Source organism: Miscanthus floridulus, chromosome 15, assembly GCF_019320115.1.
Source record: "Miscanthus floridulus cultivar M001 chromosome 15, ASM1932011v1, whole genome shotgun sequence".
In the NCBI taxonomy this organism is placed as follows: Eukaryota; Viridiplantae; Streptophyta; class Magnoliopsida; order Poales; family Poaceae; genus Miscanthus; species Miscanthus floridulus.
The window spans coordinates 76,956,072-76,969,270 of record NC_089594.1 but is presented as its reverse complement, the minus strand read 5'-3'; the positions used below and the strand labels follow the sequence as shown (position 1 = coordinate 76,969,270).

The following is a 13,199-nucleotide window of genomic DNA, read 5'->3' as shown; positions in this document are numbered from 1 at the left end:
ACGGAACTGTTCCCACAATTTATAACTGCCTTCCGGGACCTCAACCAATCCATACCCAAGATAACATCAATTCTAGATGAGTCTATGACTACAAGGTTGGCTTGAAATTTTACCCCCCTTATGATGAGACTAGCAGCTAAGCATATCCAATTTGCTTTCATTTCCTCTCTAGGTGAGTTTACTAACATGGGTTTCTTCATAACACATACGGGAATACCATGCTTCTTTATGAAAGTATATGCTATGAAGGAATGCAAAGCACCAGAATCGAAAAGAACTGTAGCTGAGTTTGAGTTGTCCAGAAACGTGTCGATCACCACATCATGTGCCTCCTAAGCTATCTCTGTAGTCACATGATTAACCTTTCCACAGACATAATTCTACTACATATTAGCCATCTTCTTAGGACATCTGTTGGAGTAATGTCCTGGTTCTCCACAGTTGAAGCATCTATTGTCATTGACTGCATTTGGCGCCTTTGGTGCACATTCTTTTGTGGAGCATTGGGGACATTGCTCTTCATAGGAGCATTGTTAGTTTGCTACTGGCGTTGGACTGGTGCCTTATACTATCGTTGCTGCTGCTGTGCACGCTGTGGTTGCTGGTTGCGGTTGATCAGACTAGACTGACCCTGATAGCGCTGCTGTGGATGAGTCTATTGAGAATTGGTATGGAAGCGAGAGTTGCTCCTGGATTGCTGTCCCTGGAACTTCCTTTTCTTGTCCTCCATCTCACGGCGCTTATGCTCAATGACTAAGGCTTTATCCACTAGTTGTTGAAAACTAGCAAAGGTATGAGATAACAATTGGTACTGGAGGAAATCATTCAAACCTTCCATGAACAGTTCTTGCCTCTTGTCATCATCCTCCACTTCAGTAGGTGCGTACCATGACAATTGTATGAACTTGTCACAATACTCAGCAATAGACATGCTCCCCTGCTTGAGAGCCAAGAATTCCTTATTCTTGAGTTTCATTAATCCAGCAGGCACATGATGAGAGCGGAAGGCACTGCAAAACTCTTGCCAAGTGATGGGATTATCTTCATTATGACCAAAACGGAAAGAGTCCCACCAGTCAAGTGCAGCCCCCTACAGCTGCCCAGAAGCATACAAAACCTTCTCTCTGTCATCACATTGTGCAATCTCAAGTTGCCTCTCAATTGCACGCAGCCAATCATCAGCTTGGAGTGGGTCAGTGGAATGTTTGAAAACAAGTGGGTGGCCCTTCATAAACTCTCCCCTCTTATCTCTAACTTGAGGGGGTGCATTTCCATTCCCATGGTTCTGCGTAGTCTGAGCCATCTGCTGCAACAACTGGGTTTGCATCATCATCAATTGCTCCAGGGTAACAGGGGGTGGCGGCGGCAAGTTCTCGCCCCCTTGGTTGTTCCTCCTGGTGTTCACCATCTGTAGATACATCATATTAGTCTCATATGTACAAAACATGTAACTTTTAAGAGATAATGGCCTAATGAGAGTAGATATCACAGACCAAAGATAAGAGATATATATAGGGTATACAAGAAGATAAATATTCTAAACTTTTCCGGCGAGTTAGACAGATAGCAGTGCAGTAAAATGAGCATATCTTACTCTCTGTTTAGCATATGAATGTGAATTTTATATTTATGGAAAGCTTATGAAATTATCTATAACTTTCATTTAGAACACATTCCCAGATTCTTACATTTAATCAGGCAAAAACAGATGACAAGCAGTACTGCTCCAGGTTTCGGACAGCACAGAAACATCAACTTACAACAGCTGTATCTCACAATTCGTAATAGATATTTAGGTGATTTCAGAGCTAAAAGAAAGATGCAGAAGTCTACTTATCTCCATAAAATTTTTATGACCATTGAACATCCAGAACATGAGATATGAACGGATAAAGGTGGACTGCTCAGAATGATACAGAACGGACAGCAGGATAAAAATAAACCCAACTATTTATTCATATCATCCTTAAGCCTTAGTGTTAAACTAAATGACTGTGGACATGCCCACAAATAACCACAATCATGACAAAAATCCAAATCAAACATTATCCATCGTAACAATCATCCAACCACTCAAGTGACAATTGTTCAACCATTAAAAAGAAAAGAAACAAAACACACACTCGCACATCTATGCGTGTTTATTACATATTTATGGGAATTCCTCCTATGGGTCGATGTTGGTGCTGGTGTTGCGGTCTCCATGGCCTCCTATGTTCCTTGGGGGCGATTCAGCAGGAATACTTGGCGCCTCCATATTAGGACTACCTTGCTGCTGCTTCAACATAGCATTCTCAAGGGCAAGCTGCAGGTATGCCTTCCCCATGACATCCAGCTCATCCAAGGTTTGATCCAAGTCGGTGTTGGTCTAGGCCAAGCTCACCAGGGTAGGCCTAAGCCTATGGTTCTCCTCCCCAAGTGGTACAGCAATGTTGCAAGTGGACTGGCCGCTCCGACGGCGGGGAAGACAACGATCCTCCTCCCATTTGATGTCGTCAAAGTGGCGGTCACGATTGACCACCAACGCTTGTTGAGCAACATCCTAGATGGCAGCTGCATGTGTGAGCTGTGCAGTGATAGCACGGTGGATGTAGCACACCCGACTCCCTTCATGGATGTACACCTCTGTCTCCCAGAAGCCGGTGTAGTCAGGGTGGGTCCAATGCTCCGTCCGGTACTGCATGGTGCACCTAGTGTGGTAGCGGCGTACAAGGGAGAGAAGCTTTGGGTGGTAGTAGGCATCACCCTACAAATCATAGTGGATCTCTGCGGTCCACCCCTTAGCAAGTAGTGCGACATGGTAGTCATCACCATCACCTCCACCATCTCCTCCATCTCCGTCACCATCACCACCATCATCTCCACTGTCATCACCATGATCTCCACCATCTCCATCATCACCACCATCATTACCCCCATCATCAGAATCAAAGTTGTCATAAGCATCACCATCTTCAGGATCTCCAGCTCCATCCTGAGCCCCCTATTCATCTTCCTCCATGGGCTCCTCATCAGATTCTTCTATCTAAATAGGCTCCTCATACATGGGCCCCTCTTCAGTCTCCTCATCCCTGGGTTCATCCTCCATCTTGTCCTCCAGAGGTTCCACTATGGGCACCTCCACAGGCGGTTCCTCCTGGGGCTCCTCCACTATGTTCCTCAATGTCTTAACTAGGTGTGGAGGAATGCGCTTGCCAAGCATGAACCCCATCCTCCTTGTTGGCATCACAATGGTACGCTTGCGGGCTGTCAACTTGGTGCGTGCCTTATATAAGATTGAAAAGGTTGAGTATTAGAATAAGATAATTTTTGCAACAGATAATAGACAGAATATAAGCAAAAAAAATTATAGTAAATTAAAAGTAACAAAATAACGATAATGTGATCCTAAAAATGTCCATTTCTAACTAGATTGATCATCCTACAGTCAATTATAGCTTTGATACCAATTTGTCACACCCAATTTTGCATAACAAAACCAAGTACTCATATATGTGCGCCCAGGATGTCCAAACACACATATAATCTCAAATTGCAATAATATCAAAGTAAAGTACTTTATTACATCGCATATCTCATCACATAGTTATCACAAGTCTAGCTCATCGTCAACATTATTACATAAAGTAGAGAACTAAGCCCAAGACGCCACAGTGACTCCAACTAGGGGACATCACCCTAGTAATCCTGGACATCTTCTGGAAACTCTTCATATACGTTATATGTTACCCATCCGAGATTTTCATTGAATATAAAACAAGTGTAAGTGCACCATGCTTAGCAAGTATAACAAAGGGGTCTATGAGGCTCAACGGCTAGACATGGTTTGACTGCGGTTAGCAATTTTAATTGGTCAAGTTTTAGCATCATGAATCACTACTTTAGTGAATAAACCCAACCCAAGTGGTGATAATGAATAATCAAGACACTCGGGGTTGTATGAAACCTCCTGGGTGGCCGCTTCAGGATTAAGTCCTTATGGAGAGGCACTAGAGCACTCAACCCAGTACTCTAGCCCCCTAATTGTGGCTAAAAAGCTCTATTTTAACATATTACATAATATCTTTAGTCATGTTTAACAATTATTTTATGTTGAGCGCTACAGCATCTATCCAAAATGCATCCCAAACCATAGGTATCAAGGATATATGGTACAAATAGTAATCTAGGTAAAGTCCTTAAAGGTAATTCAAATTTAAACACATGCATGTATATGAATTATAGAGTTCATGGGTACAAGGGGCCTTTGCTACACTTGCCTTCTTCAAAGTTTCCTTCCTGGTACTATTGGTCACCCAATTGATCCTCAGCAACCTTGAACTGATCACCCTCTAAACGTGTTTCAATTCACCAATCAAGCATCCATTCCAATCATCACATGCATACAAATATACTTCTATTAGAACAGTACACCAAACAGTAGAAATTGAGACTGGAAAGCTTACAGAACTAATCTACATACTGCTACAAACACATGAGCGAAAGAATCACTCTAATCGGATTTAAAACGCAAAAGTTATGCATAATACAAGTTTCAATGGCATTTCTATAAATAAACCAAACTCAAATTTAAATTTAAACTAATAAAATCTAAATTTTAACGTGTTTTGGACAGTGTGTACTATTATTCAAAAGTACAGGGGCAAAAATAGATAAATACAGGACAGAAAATAAATTCTTTTGAATTGATGTTGGACTGCAGGTTGATTTCTGAAAAATGCAGGGGCTAAAACGCAAAGTGCACTCGACTGACCCCGGTTTGACTGCGTTGCCGCTAATTGGGCACGATGTGGCATGCGCTGGTTGGCCCGGTGCACCAGGTGTGTGGTGGGCGCGCTGACGCGGGCACGGTAAGCCGAGTCCATGGTCCATGGTGGACCGGTTACATAACCCCGAAGGGGTATCTAATCAGAGTCGTCTACCCATGATCGAACGACGCACAAGAAGGGGAGGGGTTCCCCTCGCCGGCGTGTAGTGCTAGCGCAGTGGCTCCATGGTCGCCGATGGCCCGAGCTGGTCGGGATCACCGGTACGACGATTCCGGCCGCCTCAGACCCAACCGAACACACCGAAATGCAGCGAGCGGCCTTATGAATCCAATGGAGTATGAAAAGGGGGCGGGGAAACATGTCAGGACGATGGCCCTATGGCGGCGCCATGAACGGTGTGGTCTGGAGCTCGCCGGTATGGTGCTCTAGAGCACCATTCACAAAAAGGAGGGTACGAGGAGGTCGAGTGGCTCACCGCGAGGTCGATGGGGAGGTTGCCAGCGTCCGAGTTGGCTCCAAGATGATCGGCGATGTGTGGTGGCTGACTATGAAGAGGAAAGCCACCATGAGCGTGAATCCATGAAGTTGGTGACCAAAATGACGAGAAGAAGGCACCTACAGACGTGGCGGGGCACGATAGAGCTCTTGGGTGAGACGTCAACGGCGATTGAGCACCGGAGCGGGCGAATTTCGGTGGTGGGGCATGAGTTCGACTGTGAACGAGAAAAGAGGAGGGGGAAGGGCTCAACAGCGAGGTTTCTAGGCGAGTGGGGGCACAGTAGAAGGGGAAACAGGCATGGCATCAATTGCCTGGCATCACCGTGGGTTTTGAACACCTACCATGCTAGTTCGTTGGTCCGACGGGTGAGCTGCCATTGATGGCAAGCGCCGTCACCGGAACGGCGAAGAAGGAAGGGGAAGGGAGAGGCTGACATATGGGTCCTATGGTATAGTGAGAGGACAGGGGGAATGGTGGGTGCGTGTGGGGGGATGGCTCCCAGTATCCACAAGACAAGACATGGGCCACACCATCAGAGATGGCCTAGCCCACAAGATCAAGGCGTGCACGGCGCTGCTCGGCGTGCACCGCAAGCTATTGTATAGTACCAAATAGGATACTTTCCATGTAACCCTAGCCCTCCAGAGTATATAAGGAGAGGCAGGGGTCCCCTAGCGGACAAGCTACATACACGGTCCCTACATCTCATATTCAATATAATACACCAAAGACACAGGACATAGGGTATTACGTCTATCAGATGGCCCGAACCTGTCCAAATCATTATCTCTGCGCCTTGTGTCACCATCCGGTTCCTGATTACGCGCACCCCCACCGACAAATCTACCATCGCGGGATACCACTCGGTGGACTGCCGAGCATCTTCTGTCGACAGTTGGTGCGCTAGGTAAGGGTGTGCGCTTGATCCCATAGCGAGCCAGATGGCATACCTCAAGATCTGCGTCGTTCGTGGGAAGTCGGCGGATCGCGGCGACAAGTTTGGACAACCAGAGCATGGGCTTTTCTCGCTGCGCCGCGTGACGTGATTCCACGGCGATATCTTGCGGCGTCCCAGCAGATGCCAAATCCAAATTGGCAGGTGTTAGCTGATTTCCGGGCACGACACGGAGGACAGCCACCAACAGCGCCGCCGCGGCAGTTACCCTTCACACAAGATCCAACCGGCTAGGAGTCATGCTGCATGGTAACATGCACGATGCCTTGGTCACCATAGCCTCAAGAGTCAAGACTCGATTAATAGATGACGTGATGATCTACGCCACCATGCCAGCTAAATATAGTTTCCATATATGACAACAAGCGAATAAGAAAGGAGCAAGATAGAAGACATGCAAGCTAATCATGCATATACGTGTCTATGCATCACGTACAGTCTTGCTTGCTATTTTCATCCAATGACTACTCGATCTAGAGGCTACCAGGACGTGCACAAGTTTCTACATGTGCGCATGAGGCACTACTGCTGCTCAGCCCCAATTCCCTAGACTCTGTCAAGGTCATCACCAGGATCGACGATTTGTCTTCAGCATGGCCCACTGTTCACGGCGGCCTCCGTTGACTACCTGATGAGACTTGACGTCGATGCGTCATGCGACGACAAAGCCCTTCGATGCTGACATGATCGCTGAGGTGAGCTTCCAAGCCATCGAACGAGCCATCAAGTGAGCCGCTAAGCGAGCTGCCCGCGTCACCAATCAAATAACGTCATACGTCGCCGACCAGACATTCTGTCTAAAGCTAAGTCACGCTTTAATATTTTTCTAAATATTCCCCAATCTTCGTATATCGTCATAATGTTTCTCCGAACTTTTTTCTCCATGTTTGCTCTCTAAAACAATTTTTCGAACCCCCGAACAGTCATGTTGACGCTCGGATGTCCCCAGAGACGGCCCTGTCTCCGACTTCTCCCTACACATGCACGAGCGTCTGCCCTCTGCGTTATGGGTGGTTGGCAGCAGCTCCTTAGCGACGCTTTGTTCTTCCTACATGCACACGAGCTCCGTGCTCTGCGTTATAGTTAACAGGCTAGCTAGGGCTGGAGACTCAGCTACACACTAACTGATCGGGCGGTTTGTATTAAATATAAATACATCTTCATACCAACTGATCACCGAGCTGCATACGCTGTTTCATCACCATTGCTGATTTTTCTCCGGAGTTCATATATTTTTACATCATATACTACCCTTCTCCATATTTGTATTACAGGATCATCACCGCCAACCAGTCGACCGGACTGTTCGTCGCTCGTGCTCCGACATCGCTAGTGATGCCGGGGACTCCTCGGCGCTCGGATTCTTCGTGCTCGAGGACTAAGTGGGCACACTTCACCTTTTGGACATCGCCAGCGATGCCGGGGACTCCTCGGTGCTCGGACATCGCCAGCGACGCCGTGGACTCCTCACGCTTCGGTGCTCGAACATCGCCAACGATGCTAGGGACTCCTCGCTCCTTGGAGCTCGAACATCGCCAGCGATGCCGGGGACTCCTCGCCCTTCGATGCCCGGACATCGCCAACGACGCCGGGGACTCCTCGCTCTTCGGTACTCGGACATCGCCAGCGACGCCGGGGACTCCTTGGTGCTCGGACATCGCTAGCGATGCCGGGGACTCCTCGCTCATTGGTGTTTGGACATCGCCAGGGACGTCAGGGACTCCTCGGTGCTCGGACATCGCCAGCGATGCTGGGGACTCCTCGCTCTTCGGTGCTCGGACATCGCCAGTGACGTCGGGGACTCCTCGGTGCTCGGAAATCACCAGCGACGCAGGGGACTCCTCGCCCTTTGGTGCTCGGACATTGCCAGCGACGCCGGGGACTCCTCGCTCCTCAGTGCTTGGACATCGCCAGCGACGCCGGGGACTCCTCGGTGCTTAGACATCGCCAACGACGCCGGGGGCTCCTTGCTCCTCGGTGTTCGGACATCGCTAGCAACGCCGGGGACTCCTCGCTCCTCGTTGCTCGGACATCGCCAGCGACGCCAAGGACTCCTCGGTGCTCGAACATCGCCAGCGACGCTAGGGACTCCTCGCTCTTCGGTGCTCGGACATCGCCAACAATGCCGGGGACTCCTCGCTCCTGGGTGCTCGGACATCGCCAGCGACGCCGGGGACTCCTCGCTCTTCGGTGCTCGGACATCGCCAGAGACGCCGGGGACTCCTCGGTGCTCGGACATCGCCAGCGACGCCGAGGACTCCTCGCTCATCGGTGCTTGGACATCGCTAGTGACGCCAGGGACTCCTCGGTGCTCGGACATCGCCAGCGACGTCGAGGACTCCTCGCTCTTTGGTGCTTGAACATCGCCAGTGACGCCGGGGACTCCTCGGTGCTCGAAAATCACCAGCGACGCAGGGGACTCCTCGCCCTTCGGTGCTCGGACATCGCCAACGACGCCGGGGACTCCTCGCTCCTCGGTGCTCGGACATTGCCAGCGACGCCAGGGACTCCTCGGTGCTCGAACATCGCCAGCGACGCTGGGGGCTCCTCGCTCCTTAGTGTTCGGACATCGCCAGCGACGCTGGGGACTCCTCGGTGCTCGGACATCGCCAGCGACGCCGAGGACTCCTCAATGCTCAAACATCGCCAGCGACGCCAGGGACTTCTTTTTCTTTGACCCTGCTATAAGATTCATTCTTCATCTTCCAGCAAGCTTGGGGACTAAGTGGGCACACTTCACCTTCCGGTGAATGTGCGCTTTCTTCCACTTTCTGACCATGGCACCACGTGACTACGTCATCTACTGTTAGGCTCGGGGACTAGCTGTGGGGGGATGGCCCCCAGTATCCACAAGACAAGACATGGGCCACACCATCAGAGGTGGCCCAGCCCACAAGATTAAGGCGTGCACGGTGCTGCTCGGCGTGCATCGCAAGCTATTGTATAGTACCAAATAGGATACTTTCCTTGTAACCCTACCCCTCTGGAGTATATAAGGAGAGGCAGGGGTCCCCTAGTGGACAAGCTACATACATGATCCCTACATCTCATATTCAATACAATACACCAAAGACATAGGACGTAGGGTATTACGTCGATCAGATGGCCCGAACCTGTCTAAATCGTTGTCTCTGCGCCTTGTGTCACCATCCGGTTCCTGATTACGTGCACCCCCACCGACAAATCTACCATAGCGGGATACCCCTCGGTGGACTGCTGAGCATCTTCTGTCGATAGTGCACGGGTGTGGCCACCGAGCGGGCCACTGCAGGGCTGAGCGGTGCGCCAAGCTAGGCATTGGTGCACGCGTGCGGAGGGAAGGCATATGAGTGGGCTGCCGAGCAGGCCGCGCTGCTGGGCCGCGCGCTCGAGATAGGAGGAGGGAAGGGGATGGGCACGGGGCTAGGCCACCAATGGCCCAAGGCCAGAATGGGGTGTAGAAAAAAGAAAAAGAGAAACCTTTTTCATTTTCTGGTTTTTACAAACTTGCTCCAAATTCAAACTAGATTTGAATTCAAAGCCACTCAACTCTAACCAGCCCTGTCACACATCAGCCCTGTGCAATCTATTGCCAACATCCAAATCCATGATATGCGAGCACCACGCACCAAGAAGCCACCATGGACAGCCCAGCACACGGCTGCTTTGCCCCTTTGGCTTCTTGGTTAATCAACGATGATGACCGAACTCAACGGACAGCTAGATCTATTTAGGATGGCTCCAATCCTCTGCCATCCTTATCGGCGACATAGGCCAAACTCCCAAAGTTGAGAACCTGGCCGGGGGTGAAGGCGCCGGTCGCGACAAAGATCTCGCCGGGGATGCGGACGCCGCTTTTGGGGGCGACACCGCCTGCTCCAGCGACGAGGCGGGTGGCTCTAGCCACCGTAGAGCCAAAAATCACACCTGACGCGCTCCCCTACCTGGCGCACCAGCTATCACGGGTTCATGACCACGACAAAAATCATTGTTCGTCAGATGTGAGAGGTGTGGGTCTCCGATCGCTCGGGTACTCAAGAACATAAGAGAGACATGACGATCTATCTTGGTTTGAGCTATCGAGGCCCTACGCCCAGCAGTGAGATGTTCTTCGTATTCAAGACCACCCAAATCGGGGGGCTACAACGAAGGAGAAAGAGAATTTGGTAGGAGATCACTCGGTGCTATCCGACGGCTCGTTGGCGGTGAGGTTTCTTCCTCAGCGAGTAAGGGAGTTGGCTCTCTCTATTTTTGGGTTGTCGGAGGAGGAACACTCTGCTGTTCCTCTCGATTTGCTCAAAGTTCTGTTCGTTCGAATGAACCCCCTCCTATGGGAATCGTCCTTCCCCTTATACCCTGAGGAAGGTCAGGTACAAGTCGGTTTGGGGGCTTTGGTCTATGGCCTTCATGGGCCGGTCATAGGAGAGTGCTGCTACGGCGCGGATGGACCTTGGCTTCGTCACCGAGTCGGGGGAGCTGCGGGCACCGCCTGACATCGCTAATGCCCCTGACACTTGACTGTTAGGGGTTGTCTGCTGTGGCCCGGCCTCCCTAGGGTGAACCTTCTCGAGGCTTCCTTGACCGTGAAGGCACCCCATGTGCTTGGAGTTACTGAAGCCACTTATCCTGTTGTGTCACGCCATATGCGTGACCTTGTCGAGGGAGTGGCCGACAGCGCCTCGCGCACCATTGAACGGGCTGGCACCGTGGATCCTTCGTACCTGCCCTGGCCTTGGACGCCCAACTGGTTGGTCGACGCTCAGGATGTTGGTTGCTGGCCCGAGCGTTAGCTCAGGTCAATGCCGGGCTGGAGTCAAGCTCGGGCTATCGTCGATTAGGAGTCCGAGGTGGCCTTGGCAAGCCTCCGAGCCTCAAGAAGTGGCCAAGTGTGTGTTCGGGCTCTACCTTACTCTTGACCACAAGGTGCGCACAAGCGTACCCGATAGGTATAGCCCCCGAGTGATCTTGATGGATCGGTCAGGGGGTTTGTCTATTGGGAGCCTATCTGCCAGGGACTTAACATACCACTATGTGTTGACTCTTGTCAGTTAGCACGGGTATATTACTAGTATATATAAAACTACACATGCATGCTGCCATTTAGGACATGATTTAGTTAACCCTTAGGGTATAAAACTACAAACATCAAAGAACTTTTAAAGCATTTAGTTTCAAGGATTTTCAAGAAACACCGAGAACTTTTAACCCTCATACATGCAACCAGGTGTTCTAGGCAGGTGAATCTCTAAGTCTGCACGTCAGCGATCCCAACACTCAAACAAAACAAATGGAACTAACATGACAACCAAGAAAGAGTAGAACACAAGAACCAGCCCAACTCAACTATTAAGCACATGCATTCAAATTTACACAAGAACCAACCCGACATATATAAGGTTTTTTATTGTGCAATTGTTTTTGGCCAGATAAACTCATGTGCCTATTCTTATAATACAAAAAAGACCTTGCTATTTCGGCACACATTAATAGTTCATGAGAAAAAAAGTTTGACCAGTTATTGGTAGGCTATAAGCCTCATCTCTGCACCTCTATAATATACACCAAAATTTTCTTTACTATAAATCCACCCCGCTCAACCACACCTGTAGTCATGCCTAATCTAAGTCCACCCTAATCTGTGTACCAAAGTAATCCAATTTCATACAAATGAATGACTAGGGTATCTTCTCAAACCATCTTCTCTCTTACTCATTCCAGATCCTAAGGCCAAAATCATCCGCGTCATGCACGTCATTGAAGCCAGAACCCCGCCCAGCGCCCACGCACACGCCCCCGACGCTGCCTCCACCCCGTGATACCGCTTGCATTTTCCTATGTTTGTCATAAAAAATAAATTGCTATTTTTGCGGTTTCCTATTTTTGCCGTAAATTGCGAGAGGACGTACGTGAACGTGATTTCCGGTTTCCTCTTTTATTTGTGGTTGCAGGAGGATCGTACCTGCGGCTAGCTAGCTATATATATCTCTTTCTTTGCATTATATTGCGTCGTACGTCCTCGCTCCACCATATCCGTCGTCATGGCTTCAGCAGCTGGTTCCACCGCTTCAAACGTGGCCGCCGGCGCCTTGTGCGTCCTGCTCGTCCTCAGCATTGGCCTCCCAGCCTCCTTTGCGTGGGAGACGGCGGAGAGGAAGAAGTTGACGCCGGAGGAATGCAAAGAAATCTGCCAAAACAAAGCTAACCTCCTTTGCGTGGACCTGGGGTATTGTACAGGGCCAGCGGATCGATGTCAAAACTGCAAGGACAAGACAGGTCTGTGCATCGACGACTGCCTAAACCCCAAGAAAAAAAGCGTTCCTGATGATGTATGGAAAAAAGCGTTCCAGAAAAAAAGCGTCAACTGAAAAGCGATGCACATCGATCTGCCCAGCCGGTGTGTTTTCTACTTCTCTTTCGTTCTTTTACTATTTATTTATTTACCTCTGATATGATGATGACAAACAAAAAAGCGTTCCTGATGATGTATGCAGGGTTGCTTGTGCTGCTATATATTCTACCAAGTACTGTATATGTTTTATATTTGCTTTGGCTTTTGGCGTACGCCGTATATACGCCGCGTAAAACAAATAAGTGACGGGTCGGATGCCGGCCAGCCAGACTTCATGTTGTTCAAACTTGTATTTATGTACGCGGCAGTGGTGCATATTTCCTTACAGTGTTTCATATTTCTTCATGTGATAAAAATGTTTTGTTTTCTTTGTATCCTCGAGTTTAAAATATTTTGGGATGGAGAAAGTCGTCGGTGGGTGAGTCAAATGATGTTGTCGCCTCTTCAAAGGATCAATCCTTATGTGACATTCATTATGTGACAAAAAATATTTGGTTATACAATATATGAGATGTGAATCTTAATGAATCTGATTGTTGTTTTATTTTTTTTACAATTTTTATCTTGTTTTGTTTTTACGGTAGCGTTACACAGGTACACTACTAGTCTCTATCTCTACCTAATACTAAAGAGGCAAAATTTCAGCCT

The 13,199-nt window shown here is 49.1% G+C and overlaps 1 long non-coding RNA gene across 1 annotated transcript; it reads left to right on the top strand.

Moving 5' to 3' along the window:
• The first annotated feature begins 12,220 nt into the window (after nt 1-12,220).
• On the top strand, nt 12,221-12,786 carry LOC136506445 (uncharacterized). Its single transcript, XR_010771594.1, has 2 exons — nt 12,221-12,596; nt 12,694-12,786. It is a non-coding gene; the product is annotated as an uncharacterized lncRNA (long non-coding RNA).
• The last annotated feature ends 413 nt before the right edge of the window (nt 12,787-13,199 follow it).